The following is a 13410-nucleotide window of genomic DNA, read 5'->3' as shown; positions in this document are numbered from 1 at the left end:
AGCCACCCAGGTGCCCTACCATCAGATTTCTTAAAACCAAATCTATCCTGATTATTCATCCTATGCTTCATTCCAGAAATTATTCAAGGAGGGCTTTATTTCTTCTTATTTTCAAGGAAATATAGAGGTAAAAGAGAAATCATTGGTTCATAGGAAGTGAGCAATCTTAAAGTAACTATGTCAACACCAAACACCAATTAACTAATTAAGAATAAACTTTGCCAATCGGAGAAAGACAACTATCATATGATCTCCCTGATTTGAGGGAGAGGAGATGCAACATTGGGGGTTAAGGGGGTAGGAGAAGAGTAAATGAAACAAGATGGGATTGGGAGGGAGAGAAACCATAAGTGACTCTTAATCTCACAAACTGAGGGTTGATGGGGGGAGGGGTGTTGGGTGGGGGGGTGGAGTTATGGACATTGGGGAGGGTATGTGCTATGGTGAGTGCTGTGAAGTGTGTAAACCTGGCGATTCACAGACCTGTACCCCTGGGGATAAAAATATATGTTTATAAAAAATAAAATTAAATTAAGTTAAATTAAATTTTAAAAAAAAGAATAAACTTTGCTCATTAATAGTCATAAAAGACTACGATCAAGGTATGACTAACTCCACATTCTGTGTTAATTTTATTACTCCTTCTAATCGAACATACAAATATATATTTATATTTTTCATCGTACCTAAATATTTACTAATATTGGCATAATAATATCATATCTATCCTTCAATACTCAGTATACATGTACCCATAAATCTTTCTCTAACTTGTCTTACAAGTAAATTTTCTTTCTTTTTTTATATTTCCGTCCAACTATAAACTCTCTTATCAGTCATTTTACATAATAACATTTTTATAAAATGTGTTGGATTGAGAGATTTGTGCTAAATTTTCATATACTTACAAAGGCCTAATTATTTCTCCTTAAATTTTTATGTGCATATATTTCATCTGCTCAACTGGACAATAAGCTTCTAAAGGAGAAGGTTTTTGTCTGGATGTTATGTTTTTCATACATTATCAATCCTAAAGCTCTGTACCAGAGATGAGAGTAAAGCATTTGGTTAAACTTGATTTAGTCTTCCATTTATTCAAAAAAATATGTGCCCATACTAATTTTTCTAAACCCTCTCTGCAAGATGCGGAGTATACAATGGTGTTCAAACTTGACATGGTCCTTGACTTTACGGCGTTTACAGTATAATAATGGAATAACAAATTTATGCATTCTTGCTGAATAAATGAGAAATCTATCTGAACTTCTTGGCCAAGGCCATAACATGAAAGCGAAAGAGCTGCCTGCCTGAAAACACTAAAAGGAACTCTCAAGAGGGTCTCTCTGTTGAAATAGTACATCTCATTATGGAAATAATGAGAACAATTAGTAACTGTGCAAATGACAGCACACACGCATCTTTTTGGTTTCTGACCTTTTAGCTTTCTCAAAGGGAAGACCACAAACCTTTCAACACCAAGAACAGTATTAATCTGAACAGAGAATATAACACTTTCACATACTTTAGTCTATGTTTCCCTAAAGCGATTCTGATTTTAGCTGAGTCTAACAGATTTTCTGATGAAGATATTTGTACACAACAACTATCCAGTGAAGTTTTCTTACCATGAGCCATCCTCACACTCTAATTCATTTCTGGAATGCCTGTCTGCCTTTAGTTTATGGTAAAATTCCTTATCTACTTTCACTGGTAATCATCACATAGTAACACATGTCTCCACATTTGATTGGATTTCAGCTTGCAAGTGCTCACTTTTATATCAGAAAAGAGAAGAGGGAACTAGGGAAAATATGTTTGGAAGAATATCCAAGGGACCACAGAATCTCAGATCAGGATCTTTTTGAAATATTAGAGATGGAACTGACAGCCAAGGCCCTAGAATGACTGAAGCAGCTCATACCTGGTCATTTTTTATCACCAAAATTATCCCCCAAAATGTTTTTTCCCCTAAAATCATTTTAATTTCTTAAATCAATTTTATTTGCATACAGGTGTTCATGAAGTGGAGTTAGAAAAGGGAGAATAGATAAGTAAGCAGGGGCACCTGTGTAGTTCAGTAGGTTAAGTGTCAGACTCCTGATTTCAGCTCAGATCAAGATGTCAGGGTTGTGGGTAAAGCACTCCCCGCTCCGTGGGACTGTAGTCCTGGGTGTGGAGCCTGCTTAAGATTCCCTTTCTCCCTTTCCCTCTGCCTCTCTCTCTCTCTCTCCCTAATTAAAACAAAACAAAACAAAAACAAAAACAAACAAACAAACAAAAACAAGTAAGCAGTTGGGAGAAAAAAATATTCCACAAAAAGTTTCTAAAAAAGGGAAAAAACAACCTGCTTTTTCCGAATGAATCTCAAAAAGTTCATTAATTCATAACTCTATACATTGTCCATAGACTTAAAGTGTAACATAAAAATGACACATAACTTAGCAAAGGACTCCTACAGGATCAAATCTTTAAGTTTTCCATACATTTTCTTTTCCTGAATAAAAGAGGCATTCATTTACATCTCAAAAAATAAAATGTACTGTGCTAATCCCCACGTAAGAGAGATGGGAGCCTATGTCAGTGTTATAAAAGTGAGTTGTCGTTAGAACATAATACAACCTACCATCTTCTCCCACTGGCTATGTAATTTTCACCCCTGGAGTCATGCCTTTGAATGTATCAGGGGGTTGCTACTAAAAATAAATATATTTGACAGAGGAATAGATAAATCTTTAGACAATTGTATCATTCACTGATTTAGCATGTGTCTATATATTTGTCCATTTGCTTCATTTAACAAACATATCTGAAGATCCGCTGTGCTCATGAAAAGATGGAATCATCTTGCAATATGGGGTTACTCGAAGGAACCGAGAGCTCAACTACAATGGCAAGAATGAAAAGATTAGAGCAAAGCAGTAAGGGACTTTGAAGAGAACAGGCTCCAACAGGTCATTAGATTTGGAAGGGGGTAAATATGCCTGGTGAGAGCTATTTCAGAAATCTGAGTTAATTCAGTGATTCTGTTTCTCAATCTCTTCATCTGTAAAATGAGGAAAATAACTACTTCATGGCTTGTGGTATTTGTCAATCTACATAAATAAAGCACACAGAATAGTTTCAGATACATAGTATGCACCAAGTGTTTGCTATTATTACATGAAGAAACTGAGAACTTCAAGATATAGTAAGATATGGCAACTAAAGTCAAGATACAAAAAAGGCTCCAAATTCAATTTGATAATTGGCTGAGGGCTGCCTAGAAAAAATAGCTAAATTAATGTTACATGTACATATTATTTTGGGATCATTTCCCCCTACTCTGAATACCTCTATTGCCCTGTCTAGATATTTTATTGCACTTTTCACTTTCTCTCTTGAATTATGATTATTCCTGTATTTTTTGGATTCCTCTGAAAAGAAGCCTATAGAGGGATAGATTCTTGAGGAGCTATGCCAAAGTCACCTTTCTATCTCCTACAGCAAGTAATCAGTAGTAGTAACAGTTTTGGTTGAATGAATGAACATAGGAAGATTATTTCAAATTTTTTTCTTTGCATTTAGTCTGAATTATACCTATAGTGGTGAGAGAGAAATGAAATATGGTGAAGACACAGGGATCAATATTTAAATCTGTAATTCTGTTTTATTTGAAAAACTGTCATACTTTCACTTCTAATGAAATCATGACATCCTATCTACATGGATTCACTCCTGCACAAAGTGTGGTCTGCAGACCACCAGCGTCAGCAGACCACCAGCGTCAGCATCCCTTGGTGCTTCTCAGAAACCATACCTATTCAATCAGATTTTGCATTTAGACAAGACCCAAGTGAGTCATATACTAAGATTGAGAGACCTGTTTTGTAATTGCCTTTATGCCCAAATTTCATTGTCAATGAAGGAATACGCCACAATTATAATAATAATGGCAAAATTAACAAAAATGCAACTAACATTTAATAATCTTTTAAATGTTACAGTCTTGCTCTTCCAGATAGTAAGCAAAGTCTTTTATATAGTATTTGTTATAATTCTATGAAGTTGCCACTAATATCCTCTACTAAACTGAGAGATATTTTAAATAACTTCTCCAAGGTCACAGAGCTAGTAAATCACAGACAAAATTTTTGAACTCTGGTTGCCTCACTCCGAAGCCCAAACCCTGTTTAATACACAGTTAATACACTTGCTTCTACCTCCCATTTCCTGACTGTGGTTTCCTTTCTATTTCATTAACTTTATTTATGCATGGCTGATTTTTTAAGCCTCGCCAATAATTTTTGGAACACAGTGTATTATAGATTAATAAAGGCAATACCAAATATCATCCATGAGAAATTGTTATGAAGTAGCTCCAAAAATGTCAAATACTAAAAATAGAAGTTTGTGGGGTGGAGTTTTTGTTTGTTTGTTTGGGGCTTTTTGTTGTTGTTGTTGTTTTTTCCAAAATTTTTGTGGCAAAGCTACTTAAGATAAAACAAGAGAGCCTTTCTACTTAGAATTTCTACCTGGCATTTCTCAATGGAATAATATTATTTATATTACCACCAAAATTCCACAAGCAGCCTAAAAGCAGAGAATATGAATTATGAGAATATGTATAATAAATTATGAGAATATGTATAAGAAAAAAATGAGTATAAATATGTCACTTGAATGACATCTGTAAGAATCATGGGAATTATATCTGGTATTTAGTATTTAGTTCCACTCTGCAGTGTGATCACAAAGAAATGTCTATATGATTCACTGTGCATTATGGGACAATAAATCACCTCATTAGGCTCAGAGATATGTAAAGATTTACAGTCTAGGAATGTCTACTAGACATTATTACTCATTTCTTAGACTGTACCTCCACCAATATTCTTTTTTTCCCCCATAGGGGGATGCACATGAAAAGGATTTACGTTAAGCCCAGCAATGAGGGGGACTTCTGTGTAGCCAGACATTTTAAAGGACAGATCAGCTTATAAAGGGGTAGAATTGTGACCTTGGTCTTTTTGTTGGAGGGAAGTATTCCCCAGCCTTACTGTATTTTCCCCAAAGTACCCTTGCGTTGTTTTCCTTAATCCCTTGCTCCTAACACATCACCCCTCTCCCATTCTATCAGTTGGTTTCTGAGAAAACTGCATAAATCCCCCAAAGGAGACTAAGAAAAATGCAAAATATTACTCAGAACAGCAAAATTCATATTAATATTTTCACATGGAATTCAATATGCAAATAAAGATACTGACATCTCCCACCTAGAGCAGACATCATAGAATCTTAAAAGTAGAAAGGTTTTAAAACCCTAATAAATGGCATTTGTCAAAAGTTTTTTACTAGAGATGAAGGAGATGAGGTCTAGACACACTAAGAAATTTGCCTGAGGCCAAATAGCTAGCCAGGCTGCAGCAGATTTTTTTTTTTATTCTTCTAGGATATGCATTATCTTTATTCCTCTGTGATGTGTATTATCTTTGTTAGTTCATAGTAGGAACACAATCTCCAATTCAGGGGCCTCATTTTCTCTGTGAATCCCTTTCACATCTCCATTAATATCCCTTAAGAGTATTACAGGAAATGATTTGTATGTTTTAAGCATTTGGATGTTTTAAGATACACTCAAAAAAATGTACGAAGTATCAGGGATGAGAACCTCAGAAACTAAAAAAGTAAGTACCAGATAAAATTACGTTTAAACTTCCTTGTGACATAAATGGTAATTTACTCTCATTTATGTAGTTGTACCTTTCACATTTCTATATAAAACATTTGGGAAAAAAAAAACATTTCAACACACAAACTGTAAATACATAAAGATGAGGAATGAAAGAGGAAATGAAAGTAATCAAGCTAAAAAAATCACAGCATCGTCCTCAGATGATCATAAAAGGATTCTCAACTGAAGAAACAGGAAAACACAAACATGCGAAGCATGCTCACCTAACTATACTGATAAGGGAACACGGTTTTAAAAGGTTTTTAGAGGACGGAAATGTTTTATTATGTACTCAGTTAAGTGCTATGGTGGTGTTTCTTAACTCTCAGCTATTTTCAAAATTCCCATAATCTCTATAGATGACAGTTACATAAATATGGAGGAAAAGAATAAATCCTACAAAGGTAATAATACAATTCTGTTTTCAACTATAAGATATTTCTAAGCACACATTTGCGAATCATGTTGATATGTCTTTAACTTCTTTTTCACCCCACCTGTCAAAGTGGCTAAAGCAAACCTTCACAAGAGGACAGATCTTTTTTTTTCCTTGCAAAGATTTTTTTTTCACATAATACTCCAACATTTCCAATTTCATTTCTCTTGAACAATATTTCCATGATGTATATACAATATTACCAGAAGCCTGGCTGCATATATAATCTAAACAGACTTTTTAAAAAATGATACTCATATGTAAATATTATAAACCTTTTAATTTTCAACTAATTAAAATTATACCTATCAAAAGGATTTTTCTACACATTTACCATTTGGAATTTCATTCAGAATGCATTGTCAAAAAATAAAAAATAAAAATAAATAAAATTTTTAAATAAAGAATGCATTGTCAGTATAAAATTCAGTAGCTCAATTTCAACATAATTTTTGAGTTGGATTTTACATAAAGTTGTAAAGAATTTTTAAACAAAATCTTATTTATGGCTGAAAAATTGAGGAAGTAAATAAAACCTCTAAAATAATTAGAACCCTGATTCTAACCATGTCTACAACCTCACATCATGCATCCCTCCCTTGTTTATCATGCTACAGCCATACTGAGCTTCAGTTATCCACACATAAATAGTCTCATGTCACAGTTCCTTGTCATGTGCTTTTCTCATTCCTTGGAATTGTGATCTTTTCATCTCTTAGTCCTTAGTTTATATGCTATTTCCTCAAAGTGACCCTTCTTAATCCTAGTTTATTTCACTCTATCTTCAACCCTTTTTTTTGAGTCTCTCTCATGTTTCTATTTATAGTACTTATTATACTATGAAAATATCTTACCTATTCATGTGATTACTGATTTTTATCTGAGAGACTTTTTTTTTTTAAGATTTTATTTATTTATTTGACAGAGAGAGATCACAAGTAGATGGAGAGGCAGGCAGAGAGAGAGAGAGAGGGAAGCAGGCTCCCTGCTGAGCAAAGAGCCCGATGCGGGACTCGATCCCAGGACCCTGAGATCATGACCTGAGCGAAGGCAGCGGCTTAACCCACTGAGCCACCCAGGCGTCCATCTGAGAGACTTTTTAATAATATTTCAATAGGTCAGAGTTCTATAGCTTTTTTGAGTCTCTCTCATGTTTCTATTTATAGTACTTATTATACTATGAAAATATCTTACCTATTCATGTGATTACTGATTTTTATCTGAGAGACTTTTTAATAATATTTCAATAGGTCAGAGTTCTATAGCTTTGTCTATAGCTCTGTAGTAAGGGTAACTACAGCTACAATGTTCAATCACCAGCACTTGGCACAGAATCTGGTGCAACAAATGCTTATTGACTGCACAACAAGCTTCACAAAGATAAAATCAAATAAACCTCAGATACTAAAGCATGTTCTTATGTACTCCTATGCTGAAATGAAAACAGATTCAGGCTATAAAAGAAAAATACATCCAACTCTATTAGTGCCAAAGTGGGCTGTTTTTTAATCCTCAAATTGGGTTGGGTTGCCCAAAAATCTGAAATGAAGAATAGGGTACAAGAAGTTTTTAGGCAGTATCCTGAAGACTAAAACCTACAGAAGGGGAAAAAAAGAGGAAGCAATATTGGGCAGAAAGAGAAGATGAGCAGTAATACAATCTCAACAAAGCTCTCAACAGAACCTATAGGGAGCTCTGGAGCTCAGATGGTCCTTCAGAAGTGTCTGTATTGGGATTCGACAAATGGGCCCTTTACCATATATATCAGTCAGTCTTTGGGTGAGGTTACCCTGAAGGGTGGTGACCATGGTGGGGGAGCTCTCGGCAGCCAAATAAATCCTTGAAGAAGGCTCACAATGAAGGGCTCTATCTACAAAACTGCCAGCGGCTGTGAACTTCCCATGTAAAATATCAGAATCTAATATAATCACAATAAATTTCACTTACATTTGAGTCATAATCAATTCAGAATTGGTGTTTTTATTTTTCTACCAGCCATATTAGCTCACAAATATATTTGAGAAACAACATAAAGTGGAAAATAAAATTGTGGGTGGTAGCATAAAAACCTTGTTATATTCCTGGAGTTGACATTAAATATCCAGGCAATAAATGTAATACATAGGTTAGTCTCTGGACCTATTTGCCCATCTAAAATCTCCAGGAGCTCAGACAAGCTGAATTTTAGTTGCTTGAAGTTGTAATTTTTAAAAACTACTATTGCAGACAGATTTTTGTGATAAACTTAGTCAAATTATTATTTTTTAATTATTTTCTTTTATTTGTATTAAAGGGAGAAAATACAACTCTTGAGAAAAATGGTAGTATTTCTTACTATAGAGCATCTTTCCCTGAGCATGACCAAATGAACTAAAATATTCACAAATCAAAACAATTCTACTCAGAGTAAGAAAATAACTTCACATAAGCTCCAAAAGAGTGACAACTTGAACAAATGGAAAAGCAAAAGTTAGATACAGAAACCTTTGCTAGTGACCTCATTCTTCTCCCTGTATTGTTTTAGATGGTTTTTAAGATTCTTTCCTTAACCTTGACATTTAATAAATTTACTAGAATTTGTCACTGTTGCTGTTTCTTATGTTTCATCTAAGAGCCCTCAATGCCAAAAGGCAAGTGAAAAAATCTCTACAAAGCTTTAATCTGAGAACGAAAAAAGTATATGCCCAGTGCAGTTGTCACATATGTAGTCTCAGATCACAGAAAAGTATTGTTTAGTAAGACTAAAACTCAGGAAGGATATCACCCGTGTATACTTCTCCTTTAAAAAATCCATTTGAGAGGTGCCTGGGTGGCTCAGTGGATTAAAGCTCTGCAGTCCTGGGATCAAGCTTGCGTTGGGCTCTCTGCTCAGCAGGGAGCCTGCTTCCTCCTCTCTCTGCCTGCCTCTCTGCATACTTGTGATCTCTGTCTGTCAAATAAATAAAATCTTAAAAAAAAAAAAGTCCATTTGAAGATGAGAAACAGACCAAAATAAAGAATTCACAAATAATTGTATCACAGGAAAAATATTGATCTTAACATTGTATTAGCAAATATAATTAAGTCTTTAAAAAAAAAAAGGATTATACTTAGAGGAACAAAACAGGATATAACTTAACACAGTCAACAATCTATGGTCAAGATTTTAATACATATCTGTCCCCAAGAAAGGAGCAGAAGATTTGTATGTGTTAAGCATTCTTCATTTTACAAAATACTCTTTCATTCTTATGTTGAAATTTGAGAAATATGTATTTAAATATATAATATAGAAGTGTAAATTTAAACATTAATTTTTTTAAAAAATCTCCTATCTTTCAAATTACTGGCAAATGATTTAAAAAAATGTATATATGACATAGCAACGAAACAACATGGCATAAATGAAGTCAAAACAGAGAGCCTTAGAAATAAAAAACAAACTCATATGTCAAAAATTTGGCAAAACTACCTATTATAACAAAAAATGAAAAAAAAAAAGAAACTTATGAAAAAACAGACCATTAGAGTCCACTGTAAAAACACATGAAGATACATAATCACTATATCATGTGAACACAGTAAGGGTAACTACAGCTACAAACAAAATGATGGACAAAGACATGGTATGGAAATAAAGGAAGAAAGCAAGATTAAAACAATGGTATAGGGGTGCCTGGTGGCTCAGTCAGATGGGCAACTGCCTTGGGTTCAGGTCATGATCCCAGAGTCTCAGGACAGAGTCTGTCATCGGGGCTCCCAGCTCTGCTGGGAGTCTGCTTCTCCCTCTGACTTCTCCCCTCTCATGCTCTCTCTCACTCTCTCTCTCATTCAAATAAATAAATAGTTTTTTTTTAATTAAAAAAAATAATAGTATCAGAAAGGGATGACTCAGAAAACCTAAAATGTTGAAAGGTAAAATCTATAATAAATATATAATCTTTATGTTCTAAACAGTGCTGAAACATATAGAACCCAAATTCCATAAATACAAGGAGAAATAAAGAAACAGTACAGAGAAACCTAAACATCTGACAGACTAAGTAGAAAAATCTGAAAGGATCCTTGAATAATGACATCAGTAAACATGATCAAATAGCTATATACTAAACTTTGTACTACAGCTTCTTTCCAAGTGCTGGTGGTATAATTATAAAAATTACCACTATACTGGGCCACAAGGCAACTTCAGTAAGGTCCCAGAATAAGCAAGCACAGGTGTAGAACATAGAATTATGGTGCAGTCATAGAGAGCACATTTCTCATGTACCCACAAATTTACCTAGGAGAGGGCCTCCTGGGGCCAAGAAATTTTTTTACTCCTTTGAAGGTTTACAGTTATAACTTAGTTGAAGACTGAAGCTATGATGTGTGACCAAGACCAAATGGGAGGAAAAGGCAGTGAGGCCTCTTAGAGAAGTCACCATAAGATTAGGAAAAGGATAAATGTGCTGATGGCTTCTCTGCTTTGAAATCTGGATGGAGAGGACGTTCTAGTTAGATATATGCAAAACAACTGACACCCCAATCTCTTCTAATCCAATCATTCTATTGGCAGGGTTGTACATCTGGGAAATGGATGCCAAGTGAATTCGAAGGCTTCAACCAAATTAACACTGGGAGATCAGCTGTGGCCTGAAGTCTTCTTAATTAAATGTTAATACTGAAGGAGAAAACATCCCTCCCCTTCTAGAAACTGCTGTGCCAGGGCAGAAACACTGGACAATATACAAATCAAGGCTCTTGCTGTGGTCCAGGTAGTCCCATTTCCTCTAAGACAGTTTGCATGGGAGGCAATGTCAAGACTCCCACACCCCACCCCAAGAATCACTGAAATTATGGGTGACACACTTATGTGGAGAAAAAAAATTATTAAGCCATGCATATTACTGGTGACAATAAATCTCATTTTTAAAACTTACACAGCACAACAGAAAATCATTAGTAATCTGTCTTTTATACTTGATGAGAAGACACTGGCAGAAAGTAAGGAAAGCAGTCTTCCTTGAGATTGAGGAAAATGTGAAACCTAATGTCTTTAGACATTAAGAACTGGGAGAATTCAAAATGTTAGTGTTACTTTTTAGTTAAATCATAGTGTCTCTGAATATTTACTTTCAATGGAGAGAAGCCAGTACATGAATATAAAAGGAGTTTATTAAGCAAATGTCACTTTAATTTGCTTCTAGAATATCTTGATGTGACCTTCTGGTAGTTGAATCATCATCCTTATTTTGTTTTATTCATGCTAAAATTAAGATGAGCTTCACTGTATAGGAAGAAAATGTTGGTAAGGGTAGCAGGGGGAAACCAGAGAACAGTTAAGAAAGAATACACCAAAGAGGCATTTAATACTTATTTTCAATACTGAAAAATAAAACTGTTGATAAAATACGAATTAGACAATTGTAAATTTAAAAAATTATGTTTTATTTTAAAACATCTCATGGGCGCCTAGGTGGCTCAGTCAGTTGAGCATCCAACTCTTGGTTTCTGGACAGGTCATGATCTCATAGGTCATGGATCCAGCCACCACCTGCACCCAACAGCCGTCTCACTCAGCAGGGACTACACTTGAAGATTTTCTTCCTCTGCCTGCCTCACACACACGGGAGTTCTTTCTCTCAAATAAATAAACAAATCATTAAAAACTAAATAAATAAAAATAAATAAAAGCATCTCAATTAATTTATCATGCCTTTAAACTTAAATCCCAAGGAGAATTACCAAGCTCTCTCCTTGGTGCTCTCACCCTATCACCTATAAAATTTTCATTTCACCTACAATAATACTTTTTTAATATATCTGTCTATGAATCTATTATATTATAAAGCCCTTAAAATGAGAAAATGTCTTATTTATAGTCCCTAAATAAAAATATGAAAAGAGGGGTGCCTGGGTGGTACAGTCAGTTAAGTGCCAATTCTTGGTTTTAGCTCAGGTTGTGATTTCAGGGTTGCGAGACTTGCCCCACAGCAGGCTCTACACTCAAGGCAGAGTATGCTTGAGTTTCTCTCTCCCTCTTCCTCTCTCCTCCACTCCTCAAATAAATAGACAAATCTTTAAAATAATAACCTTTAAAAAATATGTAAAGAATAAATAAATGATTTTACCAATCTTCCTTGATTTCTAGTTCCCCCACCACAAATATGCAAAAATTGTTATACACAGTTACTTAAGGGCCTATAGTTTAGAGTTTTATTTTGTAGCCTACTGTACTGTTACATGGAACTCAATTTATAACATGCCCATCAGTTATCTCCTCCTCAAGATAGTAAACACAATGTATAATTTTGTAAATGGCATTGGGCACTTGGGCTCAAATTTATCATTGAGACTCTTAAATCAGGATGAGTAGGATCTAGAGAAGAAACCACCATTTAAAGAGCCATATTTAATTTTGGTTTAGCAAGAAGTAGATGCAAATTCAAAATTAAGGGAATAGTGTTCATTTTATGAAAATTCATAAATCACTGATGGTGAGAAAGCAAATTGGTGCAGCCACTATAAAAAAAGGTATGGAGAAGTTCCTCAAAAAATTAAAAATAGAACTATCATATGATCCAGCAAGTCTACTTAGGGATATTTACCAAAAAATGAAAACAAGAGACAAAGAATCTATACTCATAAAACTATAAAATACTTATGAAAGAAATTGAGGAAGACACAAAGAAATGGAAAATGTTTCATGCTCATGGATTGGAAGAACAAATGCTGTCAACATGTCTCTGCTACCTAAAGCAATCTGTATGTTTAATGCAATCCCTATTAAAAAACCATCAATTTTTTCAAAGAAATGGAACCAGAAAAGATCCTGAATAGCCAGAGGAATGTTGAAAAAGAAAGCCAAAGTTGGTGGCATCACAATTCCGGACTTCAAGTTCTATTACAAAGCTGTAATCATCAAGACAGTGTGGTACTGGCACAAAAACAGGCACATTGATCAATGGAACAGAAGAAAGAGCCCAGAAATAGACCCTCAACTCTATGGTCAACTAATCTTTGACAAAGCAGGAAGAATGTCCAGTGGAAAAAAGACAGTCTCTTCAACAAATGGTGTTGGGAAAACTGGACAGCCATATGCAGAAAAATGAAACTGGACCATTTCCTTATACCACACACAAAAAATAGACTCAAAATGGATGAAACACCTCAATCTGAGACAGGAATCCATCAAAATCCTTGAGGAGAACACAGGCAGCAACTTCTTCGACCTCAACCACAGCAGATTCTTCCTAGAAACATTGCCAAAGGCAAGGGAAGCAAGGGCAAAAATGAACTATTG

The sequence above is a fragment of the Lutra lutra genome, chromosome 1 (assembly GCF_902655055.1).
Source record: "Lutra lutra chromosome 1, mLutLut1.2, whole genome shotgun sequence".
Classification (NCBI taxonomy): Eukaryota; Metazoa; Chordata; class Mammalia; order Carnivora; family Mustelidae; genus Lutra; species Lutra lutra.
Note: the sequence above shows the minus strand (reverse complement) of the source record.